Below are 11238 nucleotides of genomic sequence, written 5' to 3'. Positions count from 1 at the left end.
CAAGGCCACACCTGTACCTTCTATATTTATACCCCTTTATTATTACACACAGGGATGTGAATAGGTTTACCAAACATTGGAGAAGTGTAAGGTATTAATACATTGTTGCATAACGGACTAAACGCAGTCGCTGAGTGCAGTTTTAGACTCTCTTACCTATCTGATAGCGATTCTGATTTTATTAAAGTTTTTGTATCCGAAACTTGACTTGTAGTCAAAGTCAAATGACTGCATTCAAATCTAATGACGGCCGACTGGCGCAGTGGGTAGTGACCCTGCTTTATGAGTCCTAGGCCGTGGGTTCGATTCCCACAACTGGAAAATGTTTGTGTGATAAACATGAATGTTTTTCAGTGTCTGGGTGTTTATCTGTATATTAAAGGTATTTATGTGTATAATATTAATAAAAATATTCAACAGCTTTCTTAGTACCCATAACAAAGGCTACGCTTACTTTGGGGCTAGATGGCGATGTGTGTATTGTCGTAGTATATTTATTTATTTATTTTATTTATTTGAAATATAGAAGGCATTTATGATGCGTAGACATTGATTTAATATTTTACTATCGTAACAAGGTACATAATTTATATGGTACTTAATGAGTTGATCGTGATAACTATATTTAGAAACTCTAAACTGAAGCTATGTGGGTAATATACACGCTGTTCTCTTTTTTTATCACCGTCATAAATTGTCACTCATCTATTTAAAGAGTTAAAAACTTATACTCAAGCTTTTATAACGTTTACGAATTCCTTTATACTAAAGAAGGACTTTTCTATTAAATTTCATTTATTTTATAAATTTTGTGCTTTGGAGACAAATTTCCAGGATATCATCCGTTAGTACATTTAGGTGTCATGAAGTCTTCGGGAATTTCTCATAAAAAAATTACGATTGAGAACTTACCTTCTTTCTTAACTCTTTATGAATGAACTGAATATTGTCTTTAGGTACACTACTCTAAACAGGCAGAATACGAGTATACGACTTTGTTATGGAAATATATCAGTGCTAATGGCGTCCATGGGATTTCTGGGAAATTTCAATTTTATATTCAAAAATCTCGGCGTTGACATGCAGTCACCAAGTTCACTAACCTTAACTATCACCGCAATGAACTGGGTGGCAGTGGCGGTACTACCATAGAAGCCAAAAAGCCGGGCCTTAATTATCAATAGAAAACCATAGCTCGCGTGTGGACCATAATCGTAGTGTCTTCCGAAGATGAGTTGAAGTTTGTCATTTGTCACAACAACAACTGCCTTATAAAGGTGATATGATGAGTCAAATTAGTCGTATATGTAACTGGGCTCGCTCTAATTCTAGACCCTAAGAACGCCACTGGGTGGCCCTAAATAAATTACATCCTAAGCCTAAGCCCCATCTGAAGCTCTAAATGTGACATACTAGTGACAAAATTATAATCAAACCTGTAGTAGTGCACTCAGCTCAGCAAATCAGAACGAATCAGAGACATCCAGTGCAAAGTTACGAGATGCGACGAATGACGCACTTCACCTTTATGTCTCGATTTTCCTTCATTATTGCCGTGAGGTATAACGTGACGAACAACTCCGTCCTATTTTCTAGATTGTGTTATGTATTTCTTAGATAACAGTATTGCAGCGTGCGAGCGGATATAGAAAATTGAATGAAGTAGGGATATTTGAATAAGTAGTGGGCGAAAGAGCAGTTTATATTGCGAAGTGACGTAGGTTGTTAATTTCCTTCATTCATTGTAGATAGACGGCTGTCTATGGTTGGTGCAGTGGGCAGCGACCCTGTTTTCTGAGTCCAAGGCTGTGGGTTTGATTCCTACAACTGGAAAGTGTTTGTGTGATGAACATTGATGTTTTTCAGTGTCTGGGTATATTAAAGTATTTATGTGTATTATATACTCATAAAAATATTCATAAGCTATCTTAGTACCCATAACACAAGCTTCGCTTACTTTGTTGCTATATGGCGATGTGCGTATTGTCTTAGTACATTTAGTAATTGTCGAATTATGCATGGGTTATTCAAAATATTCCAGAACAGTTTCTGTATGCAGGTTACCGGAACCCTGTGGTAATCTTTTTCTCTTTGCTGTAATGTCTGGTAGTCAGTAAACTTATTCTCGCGTTCACTCAATTCAGAAGTTAAGGAGGCTATTATTTTTAATTGAAAAACAAAGAATATTATACATAAAACAAGTTAATTGTTCTTAATAAACAAAATATTAAACATCATGCAAATTTTTAGACATATGTATTATCTAGGTCTCTCCGTCCTTTCAATTGGTTGATTAGTTAGGGCGTAAAGAAGGACAATTTAACAAAAACACACACTTTAGCATTTCTGATATTAGTGAGGATATTGCATGGATATTTTGAAATTATTTGCGAACATTGTGTAAAACCTGTAAAAAGCTATATAGCTCAAAATTTACAAATAAACTTAGTGTGTGCCAGTGTGCTCGGCTGTTGGTTTTCCGAAATAAATAAATTATACTCCCAAAGGTATAATCACCACGAGACATTTTTGAAGTAATTTATTTATTTATTCCCATCTTACATTTTTGTCATTACAGGAAAAAGTTATCCTAATACGACAATGCAGCATGTTATGTAAATTTTAATAATATATATAACTATAGTGTATATGATAAAATCCAAATCGCTATATTTGTGAGTTCACATAAATTTGCATATATTTCTATATTTGCATCCTTATAATAAAAAAAGTACATCCAAACTGACCTAACCTGGATTACGCGGACGCTGAGTCCTGAGAGGTGATTAAAGACACCAGGCAGTACATAAGCTTATGGTGAAGTAACTAAATTTACACACCGCGTTATAAAGTACACTGAAACCATAGCCTTATCTACATGCAATTAACTTATGTCATAAACAGCTTAGTACCAGCCTGCGCTTAATTAGCGGGACATAATACATCCTATTGAATATTGAACGACAGCTATTATTCGCTCATAAGCATATGTCCCTGTTCAGACTATTTGAAAGACATTTGTGTCCGGCAAGTTCGTTGGGTTTTCCTCACTATTTTGCATCAATAAAGGTACCTATTATTTGTATGTAAATAAGTGTCGAACTGTCTCATCGGTATAGTGGTTAACATGTCCGACTACGGGTTATCGTGGTTCTGGGTTCACTGGTCAGGTAAAAAACTGTCATTAGATTTATGGCCAGAAATTCTAAGGAGTTAAGCATTACGTGCGTTGAATTACTGCACGCCTCGCAGAGCACGTCAAGCCATCCTTACTAATGTAATAAACAGAACCAAAAATCTGCGTTGAACCAAGGTGGAGGGTCTAAGCCGTTGAATATTTCTCACCTAAGAGAAAAAAGGTCTTGACCCAGCTGTGGGTTATTAATAGGCTAAAGAGGATGATGTTGTATGTTTGATTGTGTGGTTTTGATACCGATAGAATTTGAATCCGATATTTTTCAAAATTACTAAACTAATATTAATACAGTTATTTTAGACCTTTTCGCGACTATTTAAAGACCTCCTGCTTCAAAGAGTGCTCAACATAATCTTAAAGTTAAGTGAGTTGTTGGAGTTTCAATTAATACAAAAGCTTTAATTTTTGCTGTGAGAAGTATGTCTGGTGGGAGACTTTGGTTACTAGTTATGACCTTACCACAAGCAATAAAACGTTGCGGTACATGTCGCGTGAAATGCGATTAATGGTGTGGGTTTAATTTAACTACCAGGATAGATTGCTACCATGTTAGCTTGAATCATCATTTACCAGGCGATATTGCAGTCAAGGGCTATGATAAGATCTATCTGTGAGCTTTTAGGCTTTTAGGTCTATGCTCTAAGGAGGTCTACACCTAGCGGTTACCAAGAATGGGCTGATGATAGTGTCATAGTCAGAGTCGTCTCTAGCAGAAGTAGCGCCCGTGTGCAATTATTACCCTAGCGCCCTCTAGTGTGCGCGCGGTCTAAATGGAATAGGAACAAATGTTAACATGTCTATTTTGAGATAACTACTTTCATCCCTCGATCAGCTGATCGATCCTTTTTTATGGAACGTCAATTGAAAGACGACTTTGGTTTTAGTTAATTTCTTTGGTACAGCCTAGATCGGCTATGATTTGAGCTGGAACACACCAACAATTTAATGGCGTATGTTAAACTACGTTGCTTTTTTAATATTCAAAAAACGGTTCGATTACAGATAAAGATCATTGTTGATTGTACCAATACGTACTTGCGATGGAATTGTTGTTGGGCGCGCATCATTATTCCAAACATGGCTGCCAGGGGACCGGATTGCACGCATTGTTTGCAATAGCTGGCCTAAAAACTGCAAGTTCCAAGCATATTGATTGACATTGCCTAATTATCTTAAGCATTGAAGTGTTTTTCTATTTTTTCCATAGACAATTTGCCGTTATATATTTATAAGCTGCCCGCACACACGGCTATTAATAGATATTATCGTCAATTTTGTTCATATTTTCAACAGTATTGACGTTTGTGTGGGCAGCCATTGCCATATACTGGGAGTATCTCAACGTGATCAAATTTAACAAAACTAAATTGTCATAGCTAAATGAGTCGCGAAGCTAAAGTGGGTAGGGAACATAGCTCGAATAACCGATGGACGTTGAGGTCCCAAGTTGCTGGAATGGCGATCCTGCATCGATGAACACAGCGTTGGTAGGTTCCCAACGAGTTAGACAGACGACATATCCGAGAGCCGCTGAAAACAAGCGGTCCAGGATCATGGATTTTGGTAGTACCTACAAAAGTGGTCATCAATCGATTAAGGTTTGATGATCATGATGATGATGATGACTTACCGAGACGCAGTTTTATGTTTACGTGATTAAAAAAAAAATCGCTAGGCTTACGTTAAAGGACTGTCATGCCTGATGAAAAGCAATAACTACGTTTCTAGGCATACATACCTAAATAAACCCATGATTAACTTTCGGTTATGAATCGTCCCGTCTCGTTTATGAAAGTTTTGTATAAGATGACAGGTCGTGACTTTTGTGCGACAATCTTTTTAGTGGGACTATTCCTATCTGTGCCCCTACTCTGTCTCCTAAGGGAAACAGACATTGAATAAAAAGTCTCTCCCCTTAGACTGACCAAACTAATTATTTTCGGTGTTTTCTACCGCGGCTTTTTAGGGGGACAGATTGGAATAATGGTGCAATCTCATCTCACATAAGAAGTAATAATAGAATGTCGAAAAAGAGTGACTGCTCTGTTTCTTCTAGAATGTGCCTTCCAAACCGGTCTTCAAAATTCCAAAGTGCTTAAAAAGTCGGCCTACTTAAAATACACATTTTTTTCCTTTTATTCTTCTTTAAAACATTGGAAACATAGTTTACGGGTTTTTAGACCATTTTTATCACGAGGCGAACATGACTTTGCTTCGCCATAAAAGGTAGTAGGTATTGGTTCAGAAATTGATAATTTAGATAGATATAGCAGCAATTTGTTACGGAACGTTTGCATTCTTGTTAGCATTTTAATAGCATCATTTTGAGATTAAATTAGTGGATTATATGTTTATGTTCTTCATTGTTTCTTTTTTATAAACTGACTTTGAATCACACAACATAAGAACCATCATTGTGTTTCATTTATTGTAGTTATACGTGAAACCATAATTTGGTATCCATTTTTTATGTAAGAAGGATTTTTAAGGAATTTGAAATTACAAATATAATAAAGAATACCTATCCTAAAAGCTAAACGATGTCGGTAAAGAAAGACCTAACCGTTTTTTTATTTCAATGCAAGTTAGACTGCAATCTCACCTGCTGGTAAGTGATGATGCTGTCGAACGGGCTAGCCTGTTAGGTGTATTTTAGTTATATTAAACCCATATCCCTAATTGGTCTCTAAGCTACATAGTACCTGAACGCTGATCGCTTAGCGGCAAATCTTTGTAGGTACAGTGCTAACGACTGAAGCCGCCCACCAGACAATACCGAAGAAAATTCAGAAATTATACTATGCATTCCCGAATTGCGCCTGCCGGTAATGAACCCAGGACCTCCGTCCTAAAAGCAAAACCCTCACCGCTGTGCCAGTGAGGTCATCATATATATGAAACTGACTTTTTATGAATACAATACGGGCTGATGTATTTTTGATATACGAGTACCTGATACCTAATATTATATCAAAACCTACTCATAAAACCACGTGAGGCATAGTAGTTAGTAGATTTTACTCTCAACTTCTCCAATATCGAAGTGGAGTTAATTTTAGCATACCATTGCACTTATAGGGGTTGATTTAGAAATATCTAAAACACGTGATTTAGTTAGTTGCTGTTTTAACGTACACTTAGACGTGCGTCTTATGTTGTGAGGTTTGTTATAAATTGGTTGAACTATGATGATATTTTTTTTATTGACGAGGCGAAAGTATACTATACTTGTAGTATACATACACCTGGATCTTCTCGTAGTTTTACTGAAAATCAAAGGAAATCCCTACTACAGAAAAATTCAGGCAAGTGACTTTGTTTTCACCGAATTAGCTAGATTCTGGAGAAGAATTTTATATTCCGGGACTTTAGAATTTAAAAAACAAAAAAATGAAATACCTCTGATATTTTGTAAGTACAAAATCTAAACCCTTACTAATAATTAAAATGCGAAAGTGTCATTATTTATTTGTCCTTTCCGAACGCTTTAACTAAGCAACCAATCATCTTGATTTTTAGCATAGAGTTAGTTAAAAGGACGAAAAGTAACATAGGCTACTTTTCATCCCAGGTAAAAATAAAAAAATTTGTTGCCTGTAAAGTCGGTATACGGGCGAAAGTTTTACGTGACAACGACTTTGAGTCGTAAAATAATTTTAATGTGAATATTCATTCGTATAGTAGGAAGAAGGATGAAATAATAGTAACAATTTAAAACATTTATTTATACAAAGAATTATATTTAAAACATTAATTTATACAAAGAATCTCGCACTGAATTTCATATTAACAAAATTTTATTTTTACCTTTACACATACATACGTATTTATATACAAATATACATACAATAACTTGCAATACATTTGCGTACAATGAAACAGCGTTTACTACAAAGGGACGCGTGCCTTTCACTTTTTATGTCTGTCTCTCTCGCTCTTAGGCGGGCTAACCATGCCCGAGTGGAAGGGACGCGTGCCTCTCACTCGCTCTCATTGTGAGCGCATAACGTGAGCGGAGCGTAACGCAGTTTCTTGAAGTGTCACCCGGCAAACCAATTTATAAGACGTTGTCACGTCAAAACGGTTGTCGCGGGGTTCTAAGTGTAAACCGCTCGTAGACGCAGGCAACAACACACACAGACACCTCAATATTATCTCGCTGTCGTTATGTCGCCCCGTCGCGTCGTCGTTTTGCATCGGCGGTTAATAATACACCTCAGATCTTTTTGAGAAATGAGTTCATTAAAAAATATCGGATGGCAATCATAACATCAGCTGTGCTTTAAATTGAGAACTTGTAGCCTTTTAAAGGTAACATCTTTCCATCTTTACAGTCAGCTTATAACAAATTCATATAACCCGGAATTACGATTACGATTTTTTTGTTGATAATAATACGTACGCACTAATAAAGTTCGAACAATAATATAAGGTACTGTACATAAACTAAAAAGTTCTTATGGATTATTATAGATTATGTTATTTAATCATACAAATACATAAATAGCTATTTTTCAATATAAATGCGAGAAGGGTATGTTTGCATTTCTAAAATTTATGTAGGATTATATTATTTTTATTTAATTTATGTTTTGATAAAGTTCTTGTAAAGCTATAATTATTATATACTTTTGTGAATACATATTATGGATGGGATAAGATCTTGATGCCTAAGGCACCGGAAAGAACAAAGTCAGAACGATAGCTCAGGAAAAACTAAATATGAGTGCAGGTGGGCTATGCGACGCGGTGGGTCGAGGTAGGTGGAATGTAGATATTGAGTGAAATAGCAGGCAAAGTTTAAGTGGGAAAAAGCTACTTATCAGAAGTTGTATGCGGACGAAGAATAATAAACTTGCAATCCAATATATTAGACTACATATAATAAGTAATTTGGAAATTGTATACAACATTACAATAGACTACCGGTATCTTGAAGATGCTCTTAAGAAGTTCAAAGTTTGTATAAAGGGTAAGCTTATAGAAGATGTGAATTATTTAAACAGGTTGCTTCTTGAATAATTTTAAATAACCGTCACTGATTACAAAAAAAAACACCCGGCTTGTTCTGGGCTTCTTTCTAGACCAGGTCGCGTTCCTCGTAGCTTTAGTAGCTTTAGTTCCAAGTTTCCGAATGTAGTTATCGCTATACTGCCTATTACATAATGGACGCATCAAAAGTTTTGACTTTGACATTAATAAAGAAATAATTTACTTTAACATTTAAAGTTTATTGGTGTTGATTTTCGTCTCTAAAGCTAGTATCGATGTTTACATACCTGACACCTGGTCGCAAAATACCTAACGTACGTAGGTTGTGCGTGTCTAGAAAATAAATAGATAATTTTGAGCATAACCTTGATCTAAACGGCTTATGTTTTTATTTTAAAAATAATATATAACAACTGTTTTTGCATTCACACCTAATCACTGCTAAACTTATTAAAATCACTCAGAAAATAGCGGATTACGTATTTTTCCACAACTTTTTCCAAACCCTCAGTATGTATATTAAATGAAAGGGCTAGTAGTAACTTTTAATGTACACTATTCAATATAGTGCACATAAGTAAGGGTTTTTTTTTAATTTTTTATAATATATTGGATATTTTTATGTTAAATTTCGTTCATTGTAAAGTCTACTTCTCTTGAGGATGCTCCGGGGTCGGAGCGTTAAATGCGTAGAGAGGACATTGTCGAAGATTTGTTTGGTGTCGAGTGTAAAGATTGAAAAAATTATAAATTACGCCATAAAAATTCTCCTGCTTTTCGCGGAGAATGAAGCTATATTTATATAATATAAAAATTAAAGTCCATTATTTTTGCTCAGACATTATATTGAAAGAAATAAAATGACCATAGGTACACATACACTAAGTACAAAAATATTAAGCTTGCCCAATCTTCTTTTAAAATGGCTGCAGATGAAGCTTAGCTTAAGTTTATTGAAATGAAAATACAAAAATAAACAATAATTTGTAATAAGTATTTAAGCGGAGCTCAATCCAGTTGAATAGTAACAAAGAACGATCTTTTGATCGGTTATCCAAGGTTAGCTTTTAGAAGGGTTGTTTTTAAGGCCGGATCATCACATGACTTTATAATTTGCTCACGTATGATGGCTCCCAGGTCGATGATCCCTGTCGTAAGCTACTTACGCTACCCGCTTAATCAAACAGGAAATACTTTAATATACACTCGCGAAAATATCATGGGAGTGCGTTTGTGCACTACATTCAATGATTATTTATTGAGGTCCATTTTTCAAACCAAACTTTGCAGGTTATTTTCACCAAACAAACTTGTTTGCTTCTTCGAATATTCTATAAGAGCTGCCACTAATCTCGTATTACAAAGTAAAATCGGAATTTAATACCAAAATATACCAAAATATAACAATAATATATTCAGCTTATGTTAATTATGCTAGAACCGTTATAACTTTCAGTTTTTACATACAAAAAACTAGTAGGTAAGACACTTTTCTACCATTACGCTTAATTTTCCCTATTGAGCTGTCGAAATTTTCATAAATATCTTTTTTTCGTTTAAGTTATTATTACCTCCGATGTTTATGGACAATGGTGATCAATATAAATGATATACTACCATATTCGACTCATGTTCGTACAAACATTCATGTGAAACAAAGAGTACCTTATTTTAGATGTAGTGCTCGTACTCGGTACGTTTTTCTGAACTCAGTCCCATTAGTTCTTTGTATAGTTTTCCGTTATGGTCCAAGTCTTCAAGGACACCCGACATGTATAAATTCCGATCAAATAATAAAAATTAAACAGTGCTATTGCGAAACCTAAGGGTGGAAGTAGCTTTTAAACTTAAAGCAAATTTGTGGATTTCATATAAAATGTTCGCCAAATTGGTGAGTTCTACTTGTTACGTTATTTTCATAGAAATCATAAAATTAAAAGGATTAAAAGAATAACCTACTCCAGTTTAAATAATTAATTAAAGATATAGCTCTATTGTTTTCTAAACTATTGCATTTTTGATTACGAGTAATTAGTTACACAACTAGAAAATGCTTGTGTGATGAACATGAATGTTTTACAGTGTTTATCTGTATATTATAAGTATTTATGTTTATTATATTCATAAAAATATTCATCAACTATCTTAGTACCCATAAACCAAGCTACGCTTACTTTGGGGCTAGATGGCGATGTGTGTATTGTCGTAGTATTTATTTATTATATTTATTATTTATTAATTAATTAAAGGAGAAGAAAGAGACTACTAAAAACCTGTTCGTTCAAACGGTTAATTTAGTGCGATACTGTAAAATAAGCAATAGTTAATTTACGCGGTATATCGCAACGTTAGTTTAGTGGTTCAATACTACAACTAACTTTATTAAAATTAGTAACTTTGCTGAGATTTATGATTCCCCATTCCAGTAAACTTCCAGCCTTAATGGTGTTTTTATTTTCAGGTATTTGTGTTCGCCATCTTCGCTTTTGCTTCAGCTCTGCCACAGCTGTACTCTAGCTACGGGTACAATGGATACCCTGGCACGTATCCCGGCTATTCTGGATACTCCAACCCAACATCCTACTTGGGTTACGGCAGTTACTCGGGCATTCCTTACAATAATAACTATGGTTACAATTATGGATTTTAATAATGTCAATAGTACCTAAGATCTGAATTATTTTATTTTAATTACGTTTATTTTAAAGATTTTTTTAAATTAGTGTTTATTAACAATAGATAAAGGCCCGCGCACAATGACACGGACCGCAATGCAAGGTATTGCGTTCCCTTTTTCCTTCTGTAAAATCCTTATAACTTCGCACATCGGTCTGTCTTTGGTGTAGGTACCTACTCCATAGGTTCTTGCAACGTAATGTGATGATACGAAAAGCTCCTTCACCCCGTATCCTTAAGGATTTTTGGCCATATATAAGTGCAATAATGTTTTCATGGTTTTGTTTTTCTCATTATAATAAATATCGTAAAGAAAAGTTACATAAAACCGTGAGTTTTATTTTGCTAAGTAATTTTATAAGGAAGATAAATAA

Source organism: Pararge aegeria, chromosome 16 (genome assembly GCF_905163445.1).
Source record: "Pararge aegeria chromosome 16, ilParAegt1.1, whole genome shotgun sequence".
Lineage (NCBI taxonomy): Eukaryota > Metazoa > Arthropoda > Insecta > Lepidoptera > Nymphalidae > Pararge > Pararge aegeria.
Note: the sequence above shows the minus strand (reverse complement) of the source record.